The sequence below is a fragment of the Lathyrus oleraceus genome, chromosome 5 (assembly GCF_024323335.1).
Source record: "Lathyrus oleraceus cultivar Zhongwan6 chromosome 5, CAAS_Psat_ZW6_1.0, whole genome shotgun sequence".
In the NCBI taxonomy this organism is placed as follows: domain Eukaryota; kingdom Viridiplantae; phylum Streptophyta; class Magnoliopsida; order Fabales; family Fabaceae; genus Lathyrus; species Lathyrus oleraceus.
In genome coordinates, this window is record NC_066583.1 from 91,699,790 (window position 1) to 91,722,710 (window position 22,921).

Below are 22,921 nucleotides of genomic sequence, written 5' to 3' on the forward strand. Positions count from 1 at the left end.
AATGGATTCAGAGTCGTTATGACCAACTGAATCTGATTGAAGAGAAGAGATTGACTGCCATGTGCCATGGTCAGTTATATCAGCAGAGAATGAAGAAAGCATTCGATAAGAAGGTCAAGCCTCGTGTGTTCCGAGAAGGTGACCTTGTGCTCAAGAAAGTCTTGTTTTTCGCGCCCAATTCCAGGGGCAAGTGGACTCCAAACTACGAGGGTCCATATGTTGTCAAGCGAGCCTTTTCAGGCGGTGCATTGATGCTTACAACAATGGATGGGGAGGATTTCACTCGTCCTGTGAATTCAGATGCAATCAAGAAATACTTCGCCTAAAAAAACAGAATAGCTCGCTAAGTTGAAAACCCGAAAGGGCGGCTTAAGCAAAAAATGAGCGTCTCGGTGGATTGAAAACCCGAAAGGGCGATCCAGGCAAAAATGAGAGACATGAAAAAAAATGAATTTGCATCCTGCTAGATTGAGTACCTCACCCTTGGTCAATCTAGGCAAAAATAAGGGATTTGGCAAGTAACTGCATCCTGACAAGACTTTCTGTTTCACAACTGCCTTTTCATCAGAGATTCTCGCTCAGTCATCGTTAACTGAAGCTCCAAATACATCGGATTCAAATTGGTAGAGAAATGGTCATTATGTTCAATGTAGCCCTCTTCCAATATATATCACCGATTTCAAATTTGTACAGATCTATGGAGTCTTGCCATTTGCAGACTACCATTCCATCAAATAAATTTGAGCTTTTATCCAATTATTTGCACTCTTATTTGTTTCAATTCAACAAATGTTTTGCATGTTTTAATTGATAAAATGTCATTGTTTTAAACAAATAATTTTTTTCAAAAAAAAAATTGGTTTTAAACAAAGTGAACATTCACAATGATAAAAGGATACCTGAGAATTTCTCAGTGCTCTCCCAAGGGTGGCATGTTTTCCAATAGGGTAAGACATTTGTTCATATTCTTGGCATGCCTGTATCCTCTTTCTACGGATTATTGTTGGGGTTTCTCCCTAAGCAAAGCTTCTGTTGATTTTTCTCCCCAAGCAGGGTGTTTGTTGGGATTTCTCCCGAACAATTTTTTTGTTGAGTAGAGCCTTTGATAGGACTCTCCCCATCAGAGTACTAATTGAGGTTTTCACCTCTCCTCCCTTCAGTAGAGCAGTGATTCTTTACTCCTCAGCAGTTGTGTTTACTTTTGGAAGATTCAGTATTTGGTGGTTTGATCCCCAGTGCTCCTTCTCTGCCTCAGATAAATCCCCAGTAGATTTGTGGCATGGTGGATCGTATCTGTGATGCTTCCTCCCCTGCATAGATTTGGTGATTTCCTGATATCTTTGATCCCCAGTAGAGTTGCGTGTATGGCAGGATCTGCTTGTGTGATCTTTTCTCCCTCAGTGGATTTTCCCCCAGTGGAGTGGTTCGGAGTTGCTTTTGTGGCAGTTTTCGCCTGTGCAGTGAGCTCCTTTTTCCCAGTTGAGACTGATGATCCATCCTTGCAGAGATCTTGCTGTTTCCTGATCCCAGAAGATTGTTTATTCTTCGATGATCCTGGCTTTCTCTCTTGTGGTGTAGTACCGGGCATTTGATTCCTGGACCTGTTTGTGTTAGAAATGTTTGTTTTGTCAGCATTCATCAAACATAAATCACGCATATTCATGCATACTCTCAGCATTCAGATATTCATGTTGCATTTTTGCCATATATCTTTTGTTTGTTGTCTCCTGCTGATGGTGATATAGATCTCTCCAGTAGATCCCCCCAAGCAGATATCGGGTGCTTAATCTCTCAATATAGAGTCAGCCCCTAAGCAGAAAGTGTCTGTCATTCCTTCTGTAGTTCCCCACTGAGATATATCCTCGTGGATGACGGTTGTTTTCGTTTCCTCCCAACACATATATTGGGATGGGTTTCCCTATTGAGTTATATCCTCATTAGGACGAGTCTTGATTCAGTTTGCCTTTTTGGTTTGATCCTGAATTGGCCTTTTTTCAACTGTCTCTTGTGCTTCTCTATGGAATAAATGAATAGTTGCTCAGTAACCGGCAAACATTCACTTTATCCTCAGCGGAGTTTGTGGCTTCTACCCAGTATCCGGTAGTTGTAAGTCCTAACCTTTGTGTTTTTCTACCCAGTAACCGGTAGTTGTAAATCCTATATACCTTTTTCCCTCTTTGCGGAATCTGTGGTTGTTTACCCAGAGATTGGTATTTGTGAACCTTTTGTTCCTCAGCAAGAGTCGGCGGCTTCTACCTAGTAACCGGTAGTTGTAAGTCCTATCTTTGTGGTCTTCTACCCAGTAACAGGTAGTTATAAATCCTACTTTCATCCCCTAGCAGAGGTAACCTTTGTGGTTCATCCTGGTTGATGGCGGGTTTTGCGGTCTTCTACCTAGTATTCGGTAGTTGTAAATCCTATGTTGTTGTTGTCTCCCCAACGAAGTCTGTGCTTCCTTGTGGAATAGTTGGATAGTTTGCTCAGTAACCAACAATCATTCACTTTATCCTCAGCTGAGTTTTTGGTCTTCTACCCAGTATCCGGTAGTTGTAAATCCTATTTTCTTGCTCTTTAGCAGAGTTTGTGGTTTTCTACCCAGTAACTGGTAGTTATAAACCCTATTTGTTCCCCATGCGGAATTGTGATCCTTTCGCTCCCCACGCAGAGGTTTGGTCTTCTACCCAGTATTCGGTAGTTGTAAACCCTATGTTCTCTCCTCATCAGAGTCGATGGTCTTCTACCCAGTATTCGGTGGTTGCAAATCCTAATCTCTCCCCTTTCCAGAGTTAACTTTTTGTGGTTCATCCTAGTTGATGACGGTTACTCTTGGTGGTTATCAATATCCAGTATTCGATGTTGATCTTTCCTCACCCTCTTCTGGGTAATTGCTCTGAGTAAGCAATTGTATTCCCAGCAGGTCTTTTCTCCTCCTTGTGGATAATTGCCGTATGCTAGCAATTTTATCCTTAGCGGGTCCTTTCACCGTTTTCCAGTGATATGTTCCCCGGATCATTGATTTTTTATCAATGCATCCCCGATGAGTTCTCTTTCATCTACCCTTTTGTTGGTAATGATTGTTGCTCCCTTTGATCGGTCATCTTTATATACCTAGTTTTGGTATCCCGATGCCTTTCTTTTCGGATGATTTATCCTTTATTAACCCAGTAACTGGTTGTGGATAATCTTCCATGCGAGTGTATGATCCACGTTCTGACGGTAATGGATAATATATCTCATGCACTCTTCAGTCGAAGCCTGTTGTGTTTCCCTAGTTGAGTAAGATTCGTGTTCCTTTTGCGGAATCAAATGTTCATTTCTACCCCTTTTTGAGCGTATCTCCCAGTAACCGGTGATATGTTTCTTGGATAATTGCCGTATGCTTGCAATTTATCCCCAGCGAGTCATCTTTCGTCTACCATGTTGTTGTTGGTAACGATTGTTTCTCTTTTCGGTCGGTCGCCTATTATATACTCAGTAACCGGTATCCCTGGTGTTCCTTCCATGCGAGTATATTATCCACGTTCTGACGGTAATGGATAATATATCTCATGCGCTCTTTGGTTGAAGCCTTTTGTCCTTCCCCATTTGAGTAAGATTCGTTTTCCCGTTACAGAGTCGAATGTCCATCCTGTAAGTCGATTTGCTTTTTCAAGCCCTCCTTGCGGATGATGAGTGTTTTGGAAGTAAACCCCAATTCACGCTTTGGTTTGTCACCTATTATATACCCAGTAACCGGTATCCCTGGTGTTCCTTCCTTTCTGCTCCCTATTATGACCTTGGTCCCCTGTGGAGTCAGATTTTCTTGAGTTGATATACCTTTTTCAGGTCTTCCTCAGATGTTTTGGTTGATTGATATCTCTCACCCTTATACCTGTCTTAGATATTCATTCTTCCTGAGCTTGTTGTTCTTTCACCCAGTAACCGGTGTTCAGATCACATGTCTCTTTGAGCTTGTTACCCAGTAACCGGTAACACCTCATCCTTTTGCTTCCTCTGGAGAGTCTTTGTTAGACATTTCCCAGCAGAGTTTCTATTGTAATTTACCCTTTTGCTGTATTGGCATAACTCCCCAATATATGCAATTTCCCCCGACAGGGAGGTTCTGTGTGAATCTGTCCCCAGCCTGAGTCCGGATTTTCATCCGAAGTATCCTTTGTGGATAGTTTTGCTGTATTGGCGTTTTCCCCAATACACGCATCTTTGAGTCAGTTTGAGTCTTTCCAATGGATTCGTTCCCTTTGGAACTCTTTTTCCCAGTGTTAGTCTTTTATTCCCTAGTAAAGTCTCCAGTTTCAAATCGTGTCCTGCTCACGCATTCTTTTCGTTTCTTATCCCCATAAGAGTCCCGTCAGAGTCTCTGTTCCATTAGGAAGTGCATCATTCCTGTGGATTTGTCTTTTCTCCTATTTTTTTCTTCTTTGTGGAACCATATCCCCATAAAGTTTGTTTCTTTTGCATTCATACATTTGCATCACGAGGTCTCTTAGGGACCAAAATTTGTCTCATTATTGTTATTTAAGCCCATTCTACCGCGTCGAGACGAAGATTTTAACCTTCACTTCTCCGGCTAGAATGATCTTAAATAGGGGCATCTGTAAGATCCCAATTTTGTCCCTAAGATCCCTCATGGCATCATATCATAGCATTGCATAAGCCTCAAGGATCATTGGACACCTTACTTCCTTCCCTGTGGGTGGTATCTTTCTTGAGAGTGGTTCTTGATCACCAAGCATTGCTTGCATTTGTATATCATTGCTTTTCTTTTAATCACTAACCAAAATGTACAAAAATATGTCATCTAACATTTGTCTTGCAGCTTAAGCAGTCAACAGGTCAAGGCATATTCAAATCAATCCTTTGTGCAAGAGACGAGGGTTCCATTAAGATGAATCATGTGATCATTATTTTGAGCTTATATGAGCTAGAGGTTCATTGTGAAGCAAATTCCCCAGGTGGTTGAGGCCCAAGTTCATCAAAGCATTTTCAGGTCATCTGAGGGCCTATGTCAGTCAACTGAAAGTCAACTGTGATTTTTGAATTGGGAAATTGAATTTATTTATCCCATTCATGTTTTAACAATGCTTATTCATCATGTCAAACCTTTATCTTGAAGAATTTGAGGTCAAGTCAAAAGTTTCCAAAAATGGAAAGTGACCTATAATTTCAAGTTTCCATAAATGGAAAGTTTTTGGACCAACTTCAACTCAACTTTCCAACATCAAAGAAGTTTCAAATGAATTTTTTTCCAACATGAAAGTTTAAGATCTCTCTCTCCCATTTCCAAAAAGTCCAAGATCATGAGCATCTGATGAATGGTTGAGGAGATATGATCAAATCATTGCCAAGTGTGCTTGAAACTTCAAAAGGCCATAACTTTTGACTCATAACTCCAAATTTAGTGCATCTTTTTGCATTTTGTTTCTCATGACATGTATTTTCCAAATCATTCATTACATTGCATGAAATCTCATCACATGACCATTTGTTTATTCATGACCATTTTGGAGGGAAATTTGCAAATTTGAAATTGGTGCATTGTATGAACAAAATACCATTGCCATTGTGTTCATTGGAAGATTTTAAGTGAATTCATCCATGCACATGTTACTGTTCACGTCCAAATGCTCCATGCACCTCACAATTTCAACTTTTGGTCACACACCTTATTTTTGCTAATTTCAATTAACCATTGCTAATTACATTTTTCAGCATGATTAGGAGACCATATAAATACCAAATCCTAACAGAATTGTTCATAATTTCAGATTCAAGATCTCAAATTCTTCTTCCCTCCAAAATTTTCTCTCAATCAAAACTTGAAAATTCTCCACATAGCATAGCATTTTTCTTCCATATTCTGGTTCATTGAGTGTAGTGGATGAAGAATCAAGCATTGGAACAGTGATTTTGGCCAGAATTCGTGCATGCTCCAAGCAAGAACATGAAGATGGAAATTGCTATTTGACCTGGATCTAGATCGTGCCAAGCTTCAATTCATTCACAAAGCTTCAAGACATCATCTCAGGAGTTGATCTGGACACTTGCAAGGCATTGAATTCACTGTTTCATTGATTTGCTCTTCAAGAGGTAAAAATTCGATCCTCTTAATTCTTGATGTTATGCACATGTTTAGATAGATCTCCTCACGCTGAAAATTCTGATCTAGATTTCATGGAATTTGGTTGAGTAATGACTGAGTTATGCTGAGTTAAAGTTTGGTAGATTATAATGTTTTTGTTCGATTTGCTTTGTACATGATGAATTGATGTGAATTAATAGTGGATTTGTGATGTACGTAGCATAAGCTTTCATTTGATATAAAATTTAGTGAATTCTGGAAGAAAAAAAATTTGTTGTTACTGTTGCACCACCGTCTTCATGAAGAAGACGGTGGAAACCTCCTTGCCTGGCCGCGCGCTCCGCCTTCTACATTTAATTGAGATGCTAGGGTTTTTGTCCTAGTCATGCACCACATGTGCTGCCTTTTGGCCTTTCTATTGGCCTAGATTTCTTTGACCAATCCACATATGCTTGGACTGCTGACGTGGACGCCAGCGCATTAAACGATACTCTGCGTTTTGATCCCTCCCTCACTTCGATTCCAGGCTTTTGCATTTTGAGATTTTATTTCATTTCAGCGCATTTTTTAGTGCTACAGGGTTCGATCCCTTCTGGTAGCGCATTTTCAAATTAATCACATCTTTGTCTTTCCCTCCAATTTCATCATGTGCATTTGTTCATTTATTTCAAACATTTTATCCAACTTTGAAAAATCATTAAAAATTGAAAACACATCCAATTAATTCCAATTTTTTTGCTACATGTTCATATGTTTGTCTACTATTTTTTGGTGGTGGTTTCATGATTTTATCATCTCTGGAATTTGAATTATGATTGGTTGGTTGATCATATATGCAAAATGTGACATTGCTTCATTCTTTCTATTGTGAAATGCTCAATAATGATCCAATTACCATGAAATTTTGTATGATGATTCCCAACATGTTGCTTGACCTTTGAGGCTTCATTGTGCATTTTTCTCATTTTTCATTTCTGTTTAAGACACATGATTGTATGGTGTGACAATGTGTGTCACACAATTTGATGTCATACTTGTGCATTTTCATTTCTAGGTCAATTGAACTTTGTTGATTCTAATTTTTGGCATGATGATTGTGTTTGACATGTTGTATGCACATAAAAATTTCCAGAATTGTTTGAGTCATTTCTGTTTTAATATGGAATTTTGATTCTTATTGTCCAATTGTGTGCTTTGAAATTGCCTTTGTCTTCTCTTGCTCACTACATGACTTTGCTTGATGATTTTGATTTGGTCCTTTTTAGGACATGTTCTTACTTGATTAAATGTGATTCATGTTGAGTTTTATCTTCTGTTTTGACTTTTTGCCTCACCTTTTACCCTAGGCTTTGCCCTAGGGGTTTGTACTCACAATTTGATCTTTGCATTTCAGGTTCAAGCAATAAGTCCTAGTGGATGATGTGATCTCTTTGCTTGAGATACAATTTGCTTTGTTTAACTAATGTTGATTATGTTGTAGGTCCTTGGATGGCTAACTCACTTGAGTTGTTGACTTACATTGTGTATATTGGTTGTCTCACTGTTGACTGTCTGTTTAGTTTGTCTGAATGTGAATATTGACTTGTTTGATTTTCTTACAGGTACTTTAGTAGCTTTAACTCATTACTTGAGTTGATTTGCTTTGCTTGTGGTTGGCATACCACTTAGGTAATCTCTTTAACTCCATGTAGTCTGGAAGACCTGCTATCTTTGGCAGGCACCTGTCTGAAGCCCTCCTTAAGAGGCCATGTTCTTGATTGTTTAATTTTGTGCTAAAGATCTCAATGAGGCATGGTTACATATTAATACCTCCTAAGTGAAGAGGCATTGGTAGATAGAAGGGATGTGAAATCCATCCCCTGCTATTCAGTTGAGTCTTTCATCTTGCTCGCACTAGGTGCTGATGCATTTGAATAAACACCCAAGATCATTGTATATTGAGTCAGTCATGTGGAGTAGAGTTCCTCATTTTGGACTCCCACACCTTCTTTGAGTCAAGCTCACCCTGGCCAGGGTTAAGAGCTATGAGGTCTAACCCTCATCCCCCATTTCATCTGCTCACCCTGACGGTCAATGTCAGAGGTTAAGAGCCTAAACACCCTTACATATCTGGCTTGTTTGTCGAGGTTGATATGACCCCTTGACTAAAGCCCAAATTTGATTGAGCCTATTGGTTGTGTATAGTGTGTGATAATTGATTAATTGTTTGCTTACTTGTGCATCCTTCATGTTGCTTTTGCATATTGTTTGCATTTTGCTTTTGCATTTGTTATTTGTCTTTGTTTGAGGAGTCAGATGTAAGACCAGTGATTGGCTATCTGTTTCCTGTTCCTTTTGGGGAGCTGGATATAAGACCATTTATTGGCACTCCATTTCCTATTATGTTTCTTTTTGTGGAGTCAGGTATAAGACCATTGATTGGCTATCTATTTCCTATTTGTTTTGTTTTGTGGAGTCAGATGTAAGACCAGTGATTGGCTATCTGTTTCCTATCTTGTTTCTTTTGTGGAGTTGGACGTAAGACCATTTATTGGCACTCCGTTTCCCATTTATTTTCGGAGTTGGACGTAAGACCATTTATTGGCACTCCATTTCCAGCTTTGTTCTTTTGAACCTGCTTACTTGCTTATTGCTTTGTCACTTATTCCAAAGGATGGTACTTACTTGAATCATCTACATATGATCTCAAGAGAGGAACTCCTAATGAAGTTTTACTCCTCATCCCCACCTTTTGTTTCCTTACAACCTCCATTTGCATTCGTAACCCAAACCAGAAAATTTTGTGCAAACATTTTCATCTGTTTTCAAACTAGAAACCTAGGCCTTAAGCCTCTGATTTTCAAACTTCATTTTCACAATACTTCTTCTGAATTGAATCTAATGTCAACTTTGACCATTTTTTGTGAATACTCTAATTAGTTAATTTCACTCACTCAATTGCTTTTTGTGGCCCTTGTCCACTTCTTGATAAGTTTTCATGCATTAGCCGTAGATCCGAATTATCTTAGTGGTTGATGTGAATCTCACCGCATCCTTAGTGAGTTGACTGTAAGACTTCCATACTTATTATAGGGTTAACCCCTCACTAGTATGTTGAAGCTATCCTCGCATGGTGGATTGTTGGTTCAGGTTGAGTGTTCTCCCTTTGATAATGAAAGACCTTAAGGCTCTTGTTTAAAATCAATCCACTCATCTTTTTTGGAAATCTTTTAGCCGAACTACGAGGTTTTGATCCTGTAAAGGCACGTAGGGAATGGGTTTCATCCATCCAAACACAAAAATAATAAAACTTGTACATTCTTTTCTCACCTCTTCCCTCATGTTTGCACAATAAATATTTTCATAAACATTACTTTTTACAACAAGTTGTGAAAAGGGCTCCCTAGGAGTACCTAGGATGCATTGGGTGCCTAACACCTTCCCTTTGCATAATTACCCCCTTACCCAGATCTCTGTACCCCTTTTATTAGTTTTCTTTGTAAAACTTCTTAGGCTTTTGTTCGCTTTCTAGCCATTCCTTTGGATAAATAGAAGTGCGGTGGCGACTCTATCTTTGTATGCTTTGCTTTTGATTTAGTCAATAAATCTAAAGGCGATGAATACACCGCTACAGATAGGTATTTGGAAGAATCCAGAATATCCATCTAGATAACAGAAGTAAGAGTGTCTGGCTAGACGCTCCAACATCTGGTCTATAAATGGTAAAGGGAAATGGTCCTTCCTGGTTGCTTTATTTAATTTTCTATAATTTATACACATCCGCCATCCTCCTTCTAAAAGTTTTGCTACATGTTCGCCTTTATCGTTTTGCACGACTGTGATGCCTCCCTTTTTAGGTACTACATGCACAGGGCTCACCCACTTACTATCCGAGATCTGGTAGATGATACCTGCCTCAAGTAACTTAAGAACTTCCTTTTTAACAACATCACTCATTATAGGGTTTATTCTTCTATGATGTTCCCTAGAGGGTTTTGAATCTTCTTCTAGTGAAATTCGATGCATGCATACGGATGGACTTATACCTTTCAGATCAGAGATATTATATCCTAAGGCTGGGGGATATCTTCGTAAAATGTCTAAAAGTTGGTTCGTTTCCTCTTGGCTCAAGGTAGCACTAACTATAACTGGACGGTTCATCTTTTCATCGAGGAACTCATATCTCAGGTTCTTAGGCAGTTCCTTAAGTTCTAAGGTGGGTTTCTTAGGGCATGCCATAGGATCTGGTGTAAGGGATAAACACTCGTAAAGGTTATCATCGATGTAGGGTTTCTTAAAGTCATCATTTTCCCTTATGAGAGTTGATGGTAACTTAATTGTTTTTATAATTTCTTTTTGTTCTAATTCTCTAACACATTCATCAATGATATCTAAGGCATAACATGAGTCTCCCATCACAGGTGCCATAAAAAATTTCGAAAGTATAAATTCTATTTTCTCGTCACTATCTCAAATGTCAACTTTCCTTTCTTGACATCTATTATGGCTCCTGCAGTCGATAAGAATGGTCTACCTAGAAGGATTGGTATATCATTGTCCTCTTTGATGTCCATAACAACGAAATCAGTAGGGATAAATAACTGACCTATCCTAACAGGAACATCTTCTAAAATGCCTATCGGATATTTAACAGATCTATCGGATAACTGAAGTGACATCTTAGTAGGTTGTAATTCTCTTAAGTTTAACCTCTCACAAACTGCTAAAGGCATTAGGCTCACACTAGCTCCTAAGTCTAGAAAAGCTTTTTCGATGACATGATTACCCAAAGGGCAAGGAATGGAGAAATTTCCAGGATCTTTATCTTTCTTTGCTAATTTGTCCTCGAAAATAGCATTACATTCGAAAGGCTTCGGATCGTCAAGTCTATGTTTGTTGGTAAGGATGTCTTTGAGAAACTTTGCATAAGAAGGTATTTGGGTAATGGCTTCTGTGAAAGGGATTTCTACATGAAGTTTTTCTATAACTTTAATAAATTTTTGATACTGTTTATTGATCTGGGTTTGTTTGAGTCTTTGCGGATATGGTATAGGTGGTTTATATGGCGGGGGTGGTACGTAAGTTTTATCTTTAGGTTCTTCTCCTTTTTCTTGACCTTCCTGGTTTTCAGATTCCTCTGGTTCCTTTACTTCGTCCGTGGGTTTGGTACATTCCTTAGAAGTTTCGGGTTCACTCAATCTAGGGTTTGGTGGCTCATCATAAGCGTTCCCACTTCGTAGGGTAATGGCATTGGCTTGTCCTCTCGGATTTTGTTGAGGTTGTCCAGGGAATTGTCCTCCAGGTGTAGTCTGAGGAGCTTGGTTTAAAGCTACCTGAGAGATCTGGGTTTCAAGCATCTTAGTATGAGTAACTATTTGGTCAACCTTGGTTCTTAACTAAGTAATCAATTCGTTAACATGAATGTTTTGGTTCATGAACTCCTTGTTTTGTTGGGTTTGAGCGGTGATAAAATTTTCCATAATTTTCTCAAGGCTCGGCTTTGGTGGTACAGGTTGCATAGGTTGATTTGATCTAGGGGCTTGATAACTAGGTCTCGGAGGTGCATTATTTTGGATTGGGTTATTGTTTTTATAGGATAAGTTCGGGTGATTCCTCCATCCAGGGTTATAGGTATTCGAGTATGGGTTCCCTTGGGTGTAGTTCACTTGCTCAGAGTGGGCTTTGTTTAATAGACTGCATTCTGCGGATTGGTGTGCTTTGGTTCCACATATCTCACAATCCGACGAAATTGCGGCTACAGTATTCGGGTTTATGCACATATGCTCGACTTTGAGGGCTAATGCGTCCATTTTAGCTTGCATCATGTCTATAGAGCTTAGTTCATGCACTCCTTCTTGGGCTTCCTTCTTCTCAATTGTCGCTCGTTCGACTCCCCATGATTGATGGTTTTGAGCCATATCTTCAATGAGGGCACTAGCTTCAGGATAAGGTTTGTTCATCAGCGCACCACCTACGGCAGCGTCGATGGTCATCTTGGTGTTGTAATGAAGTCCATTATAGAAGGTTTGAATGATTAACCAATTTTCTAAACCATGATGTGGGCATGCTCGTAACAACTCTTTATATCTCTCCCAAGCTTCGAACAGTGATTCTCCTTGGTTTTGGGTAAATCTAGTTATATGGTTTCGAAGAACGGCGTTCTTACTCGGGGGAAAATATCTAGCGAGAAAAACTCTTCTAAGGTTATCCCAAGTCGTAATGGAATTGGGTGGAAGGGAATCTAACCATGATAGGGCTTTATCTCTGAGGGAAAAAGGAAATAATCTTAAACGTATTGCCTCAGGAGAAGCTCCATTGGTTTTAAAAGTGTTTGCTAATTGAAGAAATATTTTTAAATGTTGGTTTGGGTTCTCAGTAGCGAGACCTGAGAATTGTCTCTATTGCACTAGTTGCAACAGGGATGGTTTAAGTTCAAAATTATTAGCTGGGATGGTTGGGTTTACTATACTAGAACTAGGTTCTTCATTAGATGGTTGAGCGAAATCTTTAAGAGATCTTTGGTTTTGATCTTCGGTCATAGCTCTCTTAATTCTATGAGAGAATAAACGTGCGCGAGCGTAACGTTCAACTTCCGCCAGAGGGTATACTAAGCTTAAACTTCCGGTGCTGCGAGTTCTTCGCATTGACCGGCGGGAAATAGCCTAAGTCTAAATGATATAACAACAGGAAAATGAAATTTGACGAAATTGGTCCCCGGCAACGGCGCCAAAAACTTGATGCGGTGTTTCGCAAGTATACAAACGCGTCAGAGTAATATAAAAGATTGTCGAATCCATAGAGACCAAGTGTCAATCTATCGTTATCTATTGTTATGGTGTTTATCAAAGGCAATCGAAATAGGTGTTTTTGGAGTGTGCAATGAAAAAGTAAAGTGTTGAAATAAATTTAATTAATAAAGACAGGGTCGAATGTAATTCACGTAATCAATTAATAATCCAAATACTTGCTAATAGAGCTACTTATGGGCAGTGTTTCCTACTTTGAAAAGAACTAATTTAACAGGAACTGTCGCTTTCGCGTATTCAGAACCGAGTTGTACTCCCTAATCAAACCCTCTTATTGTCACTTATAAAAAGGCGCGCATTGCGTTAGAGTAGTAAACCTATTTTTAAGAAATATAGTATCTTGACTAAGTTGAAAAGTATTATAACCTGGATTTCTTAACCAAAAGAGGTTCTCACGAACCAGACTCTAAACTTATAAACGCGTCCGAAAATAGTTTTAAAATCTCTTTTCTTCTTAATGTTAAAATCTCCTAATGAACTAAACAAAGCGCTTTCGCTGTTTTTGAAATAGTTAAAAACAATTAAGTTTAAAAAGACGTTGGACGGCTTTCGATCTTACCCAACGGAATCGAAGTGAGGGAAAACTTAATTTGAAAGTTAAAATAGTCCTTAAGTGTTTTTACGAACAATTGTACGGATTATCGGTTCAATTACGATCCTTACATTCTAACCTTATAAATTTAGTTAGACATGGTAAAGTAAAAGTGCATTAAAATAAATAAAAGTAGTGCGAGTGCGAGAAATAAATAATTTAAAGCGAGTGCGAGGAAATAAATAAAGTAAAGCGAGTGCGAGAAATAAATAAAGTAAAGCGAGTGCGAGAAATAAATAAAGTAAAGCGAGTGCGAGAAATAAATAAAGTAAAACGAGTGCGGGAAATAAATAAAGTATAGCGAGTGCGAGGAAATAAATAAAAGTAAAGCGAGTGCGGGAAATAAATAAGATAAAGACAAGTAATAAAAACCTGCTCCAATCGGAGGGTTGAATAAATTGCAAAGCGGAAATGAAAATGGCGGCAGGATTAACTTCCTTCCAAAGTGCTCCAAACTCGATTACAGACTCTATCACAGACTCGATTACACAATTGTGGTAACACTCCAATGCGAAGCGATTACCACTTTAAAATACTGAATATATGCCTAAGTGAAACAAAGTTGCTCTGAGTTTTCCTCTGCTCTAAGTTTGGATGATTGTAAAAGTGAATTCGAGTTTCTATTTATAAGCAAGTAAGAAGATGGAAATGACTTGGATGGCCTTCAACTTAAAAATGGGAGGGGAACTATTTTCCTCTTGTGGCGCCCGCCACAAGGCCATGGCGCCCGCCACAAGCACAAAATGAGGCGCCTTAGTGGAAGTAGTGGGGAACGTGGGAGTTGAGGGAAGTTGAGCTTGGACACGTCATGGCAGGGTCTATGGCGCCAGCCATGGTGTAGGCCACAAGAACAAAATGCTGAATTTTAGGGTTTTTGGCTCTTTTTCGCTCCTTTTCTCGATCGGGGCTCCGATTAAAGTAAAAACCTGAAAACAAAGAAAAACATAGCAATAACACAACAAAATGATAATAAAACAACTAGAATGCATGTGAAATCGGAGTCGAAAATACGGTAAATTTTAGTGTTATCATATAACATCATTATTTACAACCTCTTTAGGTTTCTCCTCAATGTGTTCTTCTTTTCCATCCACAATGGCATTCACATCATACCTCCGTGGTACATCCTTTGTAATTTTAAACGGAGAGGGTGATGGCATACATATAACCACCGGTGACATATGATTTTCTTTTGGCTGAGAATTATCCATTTTCTAATAGACGATCTCAATAAATGTGGGAAGCTTAATGGGTGGCTCCACTACTGAGACGTCTTCATCATTTTTAGCACGAATGATTTGTAGGACACCTTGGTCGATCAAATGTTGCACAAGTTTTTGCAAAATCTGACACCCCTCTGGATGAGTATTACATTCAACAAGTTGTCATGCTTTTCCTTTACTAAGTCGGATTCCCCCAATCATTTATGGAATGCTGCCAACGGATTCTTTAATTTTCTAATGTCTTGGATCAACTGATTTTTAGAGTCTTATTCGACAACATTTATTATTGGACCCCCCATATACATGCAATGGGTTATTCTTGATGTTGGACCCTGTCTCTCTAAAAGACAAGATCTTGATATTAATCAGGTCCTGAACTTTGGCCCTTTAGCGTAAAGAAACCATCCATTATATGCCCCAGTGCTCGTTCATTGAATTCATAATGAGTGTTTGGGTCATAACAATATGGGTATGGTTCTTCCATTGGAGGAAGAGGTCTGGGAACAACCAAACCTTTCTGAATCAGCGATGGATACAATTGACTATAAGGCGTAGGCAATGGATCAAATTGAGATATATTCTTCCTATTGAGATTCTGATTAGTAAGAGAATTATGATGTTGTGAAGCATGGGCCCTAGGTTGCGGATATGTTGGAGTAACATGTGTTGGCTAATATGATGGTGTTGTTGGTGTAAGCCCTAGAGGCCAATACTTTTGGTACTTGTATCGAATTATTTATAATAAAAGGCATTTTCTTTATTATGGTTGATTAATAAAGTCCCTAGAATAGATAGTCCGTTTAATGTATTAAGTGTGACTTAATCATGAGAACACATTAAACATAAGGGCACTGTTCTTAAAGTATCCGTAGTCGAGCTTTAATGTGAAGTGGGATAACATTAAAGCATTAAGACTATTATGTTTGTAGACTGATGATCACATCTCATGGATCATGGATAAAGAGTTATCAAGTCTTAAACATAGGTATGAATATTAGGAGTAATATTTATACCGGATTGACCCGCTATGAGAATACTATATAGAAAGTTATGCAAAGTGTCATAAGTTATTCCCATGGTGATAATAGTGTATACCACTTTTCGACCTGAAACCACTATGGATCCTAGATGTAGAGTCGAATGCTTTATTGCTGATCCAACGTTGTCCGTAACTGGATAACCATAAAGACAGTTGATGGGTACTCCACGAAGCATGTTGAGGGACATGAGTGTCCTAGATGGAATTTGCCAATCCTGCGTAACAGGATAAATGTCTATGGGCCCAATATTGAATTGGACAAGGGTGACACGGTCTATACCTTGTGTTCAATATAGACATAAGGGCAAAGGGGTAATTATACACATAATTATTATCACAGGAGGTTTTGTCAGATCACATGACATTTTCGTGACTTGGATAGCAGTGATGTGTTGCTAGATATCGCTCACTGTTTATTATGTTAAATACGTGATTTAATATAATTACCAACGCCGCGAAAACCTATAGGGTCACACACAAAGGACGGATTGATGAGAGATAGAATAATTAAGGAACATCGTAAGGTACGGTGTACTTAAGTAGAATACGAAATATGGTAAGGTACCAAGTACTTAAGTGATTTTGGCATATTATGATATATGGGCCAAAATGCACTTAAGTGGGCTTTTTGGCTTGAAGCCCACACAAGTGGTTCTATAAATAGAACCCCTTGGGTAGAAGTATTGTAACTCACTGAGACAGAAAACACAACTGAAGAGTTGGAATTTCGTATCTCTCTCTCACTCAAAGCCTTCATTCATAACAGCTAGCACTGCGATTGAAGGAATCCGTTCGTGTGGACTGAGTAGAGACGTTGTCATCGTTCAACGTTCGTGATCGCCCCGTGGATCTGTATCAAAGGTTTTGATCATTATCAGAGATCTGCATCAAAGGTTTGAATCGCCACAAGAGGTAACGATTCTATCACTGATCATGCTCATTCGTAAGGATCACTAAATGGAGAAATTTTTAAACTCCGCTGCGCCTTGGATGGCAATTCTCCAAAAGGTGCAACAGAAACTTGTTGATATGTTGGTGCATTAGGAGGTTGCGGATATGCTGGAATACTAGCTGCTACATATGGTGGTGCATAATATGCTATAGGCATAACAGATTGCTGGTACACTAAAGGCTATTGAGATTTTCCTCAGTAAGATCTCCCTCCACTAGTAGAAATTGCATTAGTCTCTCCTTCTTTTTTCTTCTGGAAGTTTCCAGAGAATATCTTTACACCACTAGATGCCCCAACAACACCAGTAATTTTTCCATTTTTCTGTCCTTGCTCGATCCTTTCACCAATGGTGACTAGATCAGAGAAGCCCGATGTCACACTTTCGACCATATTTTTGTAGAAAGAAGAATGCATTATATCATTAACTCCTTTTTATCCAAAGGTGGTTCCACTTGAGTAGCTAGCTCTCTCCAGCGTTGGGTGTATTCTTTAAAGGATTATTTCTCCTTCATGGCCATGTTTTACATCTGTCTTCTGTCAGGAGCCATATCCATATTATATTTGTATTGTATAAGGAAGGCATCATCCAGGTCCTTCCAAGTCTGTATATGACTATTTTCCATGCCCATGTACCATTTCAAAGAGGCTCCATTCAAATTGTCCTGAAAATAGTGGATTAACAACTTGTCTTTTCTTGTGGGCGGCTCTCTTTCGGCAGTACATGATTAGATGTCTTCTTGGACATGTATGGCCCTTATACTTCTCGAATTTCGGAACCTTGAATTTGGACGGAATAGTTAAGTCGGGGACCAAGCACATTCGTAGCATCTAATCCAAATATATCATTTCCTTCTATGGCTCTCAGATTTCTCTCTAGGATATGATATTTCTCCTTTACTTCATCAACCTCTCTTGTCTCGTCTTGATCATCGTCTTTGGGCCAACAATATGGCATGCAAAACGAGGATCATCAAAGGGACCATTGCAAAAGTATGGACGATCGACTGAGCATCGATGGTCACTGGAATTTGTATTGTGTGTAGAGTGGAAGGTCTTACTCCATAAGAATTCACAAATGGAAGAGTGTAGTTAGGTGGAAAACTATATGGTGGCCATGGGATACATACTCCCTGAGTGTGTTGTGGTTCTATGGAGAAACCAACCACCTCTTAAATCACAGTATGTTGGGGTTGACCTTATTTATTGAATAATGCTAGTAACAACTCCATCATTTTGCTGATAGTTCCCTTGAGCTCATTAATATCTCATTTCATCTTCTCATGTCCTTGTTCTAGATTCTCCATCTTCCTTCTTGAATTATCTCTTGTCCCGTAGAGTGTCGGGGAGTCAGCTTGAAGGTTTACTAGTTTGATATTTCTGAGGGTGAAGAAAAATGAGCTTTGAAAAATGTATGCATGCAAATGAATGCAGATGCATGATTTTTTTGTATGCAAAAAATATTTTTATGAAATGTAATGCTATGTTATGCATGGTAAGAGAGGTTAAAGGTTTCAAACAAACTAAAAGGTAGGTTTCTTATGAGAGGTTCTAAGTGTTTTCTACCCAAAATCTTGTAAGGGATTGCTCTAGGGTGTTTCGATAAAAGATTCCTAGAGTCACAAACCATATCCGGATCTGTGCCATGCAACAGGCGAGCCATTTTATGCTGAGATTCTCAAAAAAGGTCTACTCTATGCGGAGTCTTCATGTTATCCATACGAGGTGTGCACCTCAGGGGCTAACACTACGCAACTTCTATACTCAAACTAGTTCTAAAAGGTTCCTAGAGTCACAGACCTTAGTTGAATCTGCGCCATGTAACGGAAGAGACATTTTATGAAAAGATTTGCAAATAGGTATACTCTAGAAGGAGTCTTCATGTTATCCATATGAGGTGTAAACCTTGGTGGCTAACACTACACAACTTCCAAACTTAAACTTAGGGTTTTCTCAAAGCTCGAGTATAGAGCTTCACTCAAATAGCATTTCCCAATCCCACAAATAAGTATATATACAAAAATGAACAAAGTATAATAATCATATGAGATAATAAGAAAACATAAAAACACAATAAGAAACTAAAAAAAATCTAACATTCATCGTGAAGCTAACTAAACTAGGCTTGACTCTCTAGAGTAGTCCTTGAAGGTGAGAAAAACATAAGAATGAGGGTTGAATTATGTTGACTTTTTCTTTATTTTTCTCTTCTTGGTTAGATTCTAAACACAAGATATAGAATCTGATTCAGTCAGAGGTAGGCAACGGATATGAAATTCAAGAAAGAAGAAGAATACTCAGAGTTATCATGGTTCCCCTCATAACTTTATAGTAACCAAGTCCCCTTGTACTTACAAGAGATTTTCATTATAATCACATAAGATTGTAATTTTCTCAAGCACACAAGCAAGATACTTCCTTTGCTCAAACACTAAAGTAAGAGACTTAAATGCTCAAGCACACAAGCAAGAGACTTCCTTTGATCAAACACTAAAGTAAGAGACTTTTATGCTCAATCACGCAAGCAAGATACTTCCAATGCTCAAGTACACAAGCAAGAGACTCCAAATGCTCAAACACTTAGTAAGAGACTTCTAAAAATCTATCTAGCAGATAAATGATTATTGTGAAAATACACTTGATATACAATCAGAGGTGTGTAAAGAATACAAAGCAAATAAACTCTTTTAAGAGTTAGGGATTTCTAATATATATATATATATATAATATTATATATATATATATATATATAATATATATATATATATATATATATATATATATATAATATATATTATATATATATATATATATATATATATATAATATATATATAATATTATATATATAAGGATAATAAATCCTAAGTGTCGCATCTCAAAAAATATGATCCTTCGTAGAGTGTTCATGCGCTCGTAAAAAAATGATTCGAACAGAGTCGCCACTGTCATACCCCATAACTTACCCTACCTTTTTTTTTCACTTCATCTGCATACTCTTACTCTGATCATTTATCATAAGATCGTTCATATGCATTTGCATTTTTCAAATAAAATCATTGATTCAAATGTTTCTTGTTATTTATGGTTCAAAGCATTGAATTTTGATAAGGATATTGATTCATGGGCTAAGGTTTCATGGTGTGGTCATTGTGCTACACTTGGCTTGGGATGTTCACTTTCTTAACCTAAGTTTTAGGGAAACCCTAATTTGGGTCTAGACAGGATTATATTGGATTACATCATGGACAGGTGAATTGGAAGTCATTTACTTTGGTCAACAAAGTCAACCATTGAAGGTTGACTTTTTATTGACCATTCTCTTTTGAGGTCTTGCATGATTATTTGATTGGCTTTGTTATTCCGGTTCAAGACATTCAATTCAAATTCAAGGATACTATTCAAGTTCAAGATCCAAAGTTCAATATTTTAAATTTGAAAATTATAGGGAAAAAATGCTTATCTTGGAAAACAAGTTACAATTGCATTCAAAGGCGAAGAATCTCATTACAAGATCAAAGAAGTCATTACAAAAATCAAAATCTCAAATTACATACAAAAAACTCATTTTTGACCTAGGGTTGACTTTTGGTCAACTGTTGACTTTTGGTCAAACAGTTGAACAAAGTCAAACTAAATACTAATCCCTCTTTGGTCTTCATCCTCCTTGATTCTCCATTTGTGCAATCAAGTTCTTCAAGTTATCCAACATTTATTCATGATTCATACGAAGCATCCTCCTTAGTGCCCATTCTTGATTATGCCTTGCCAAATCTTGATGATGTCATGCCAAGCCAAGTTTCACCCCACCAAATGAACATCATCCCTACAACAAGGAGAATGAGTTAGCATCATACACAACCTTAGCCTACAATTCATGTAAATATACAAACCAAGTTATGACATTCAATGCACAAACATATACACATTCACGTGCATATCCAGCAGCACATACACACACTCAATGCACCTTATCATCAATATATCCTTTTTAGTACTAACAAGTCAAGCAAAATAATCAACTAATATCAACATTACTAACATGGCTTCTAATTGAACCAAGACCCTAACAATTAAAAAAATGACTCATTCAAATAACACTAACCAAGTTAACATAACTGCTAGTTAATGTCCTCCATTTTACCAAGGTTAACTACCTATTCCAACTACCAATTACCATAACAGTTCACATAAGCCAAACTGAAGTTAACTAATTTTTTATTCCAAAACTTTAACTCAACTAACCAATAGTCTAGCATTCACTAACTACTAACTTCCAAGTCAACTAACATCTAACTTTAATTCTAACACAATTGACTAATTTCCTACTAACTGAACAAATTAACTCACAATTCAAACAACTAACTACAAACTAACCAGTTTTCTAACTATTCCAAAAATATAACCTAACAACTAACTTTCAAAGTTTTCACAAACATCCATCGAACTAATTGATTCCACACAGTTTAACTATCACACTAACACAAATTCACTAACACGTTAACTATCACAGTTCAACGAATTACTAACATTACTAACTGATCAAACTAACTTAACTAACAAACTAACATAACCTCCTAACGTCTAACTGATTCAAGCTAACCATTAACTAATTCAATTCACACTATCATAGTCCAAATTCCATAGCAGTTCAATTAACCATTTGAACTAATCCTCCTAACTGCTATTTGAATTCACTACCAGTTCTAACATAACAATCCTAACTAGTTTCCAACAAAATTGCTAACTGTTACAAACTCCAAATTACCAACAACTTTGTTAACTAATATAACACCTAACTATTTCCAAGTTACTAACATCAACCACTAACTGATTCTAAAGCTATAACTGTCACTAACAGTTCAACATAACAAACCTACTAACTGTCAAAATGCAAACTAACTTTGTTAAGTAACTATCAACTAACAGCTGACCTAACTCTAACTAATTTCCCCTAACAGCTGCCCAAAGCAGTTGTGAACTTCCATCCATTTCAATTTCGAATCCCTCTATATAAACAACAATTCATATTCAATCTAGGACAATCGTGTTCACTCTTAGATCATTCTCACTCTGCAAATTCACTCTCTCATCTACCTCATCAACACACTTAAAGCTTGACATCCACCATTGTTGAGTAAAACTTCACCTTGAAGTTTTGCTTCAACTGAGCTAAGCCTCTACATCTCTACACTCTCCTCACTCAACAACAACAACACATAGTTCCTATAGACTAATTTTGGAAGAAGAAGAAGAAGAAGGAACAAGAATTGCAAGAATTGAAGCTTGAAGCATTTACCTGTTGGCGCATCCTCTGGTATTTTCTCTGCATCTTCTTCTTCAACCTCCCCAACATCTTCCAGAGCATACCTCCACGGTAAGCTCATAACCTTCCATTCTTCATGATTGGCTTCAATCTAGTTACCACTATGTAGCCTTGAATTGACAAGCAGAAGCCTATGGTTTGGGCTCATATTGACATAGGGTTAGCATTCAATTTCAGTTTAAAGAGTTAGGGTTCTTGACATTTTTATGGAGGATGAGAGAATCCAGTGGAAATTAGGTTATTTAAAGGTGAGACATAGAGATAGGAGGACAATAGGGTTCCATTGGTGGTAATTTGGCGTGGTTCTGGGTTCCTCCGCCGCCTCCAGCGCGACGGAGTGATTTCCGGAAAAGAGGAGTATAAGAGAGGGAGAGGAGCGTGTTTGATGGAGGAAAATTTAAATGAATTAAAATATGAGGTTTCTCCACCCTTTACCCTCATTCACGTTGGGCTTCGAAGCATAAGCCCAAAGAGTCTTTACTCCTTACACCCTAGTTTTGCTTACTCACCACCCTATTCTGAATCAAACAAAAAATCATAACCATGGGCCTTCAGTCTGGGCCCAGCGCCCTGTTCATTATCCAGACCTCCATTTTTTTCATACACCCCTATGAAAGTGAGTTAATTATTTGATTATCATTGTTTTTTCTTGTAAATTCTTTGCAACACAATAGCACACATATTAAAAAATACTTTGTTTTTTAGTAGTCACATTAAGAATAATATAATCCTTTAGATGATGGTTTAATTAGGTTAGGTCTTGATTAATTAATTGTTAGAATTTCTTTTAATGATTAGTTAGAAATTAGGGTTAACATGATTAATTTCAATTGAAAATGCCATTGTTTTCTTCATAATTTCATGTGCTCAATGTATGACTCTTAGCATATTCACCTTGATTGATTAGTGGATCAAATTCATTTTTGATC

At 37.9% G+C, this 22,921-nt stretch overlaps 1 long non-coding RNA gene and 1 other non-coding gene across 2 annotated transcripts; one reads left to right on the top strand and one right to left on the bottom strand.

Annotated features, from left to right (window-relative positions):
• The first annotated feature begins 12,106 nt into the window (after positions 1 to 12,106).
• LOC127089046 (small nucleolar RNA R71) lies at positions 12,107 to 12,213 on the top strand. The gene has a single exon (XR_007790825.1). It is a non-coding gene; the product is annotated as a small nucleolar RNA R71 (small nucleolar RNA).
• Positions 12,214 to 20,125: 7,912 nt separating this feature from the next.
• On the bottom strand, positions 20,126 to 22,552 carry LOC127087781 (uncharacterized). Its single transcript, XR_007790038.1, has 2 exons — positions 21,966 to 22,552; positions 20,126 to 20,492 (listed from the first exon to the last, which is right to left on the bottom strand). It is a non-coding gene; the product is annotated as an uncharacterized LOC127087781 (long non-coding RNA).
• Between the last annotated feature and the right edge of the window lie 369 nt (positions 22,553 to 22,921).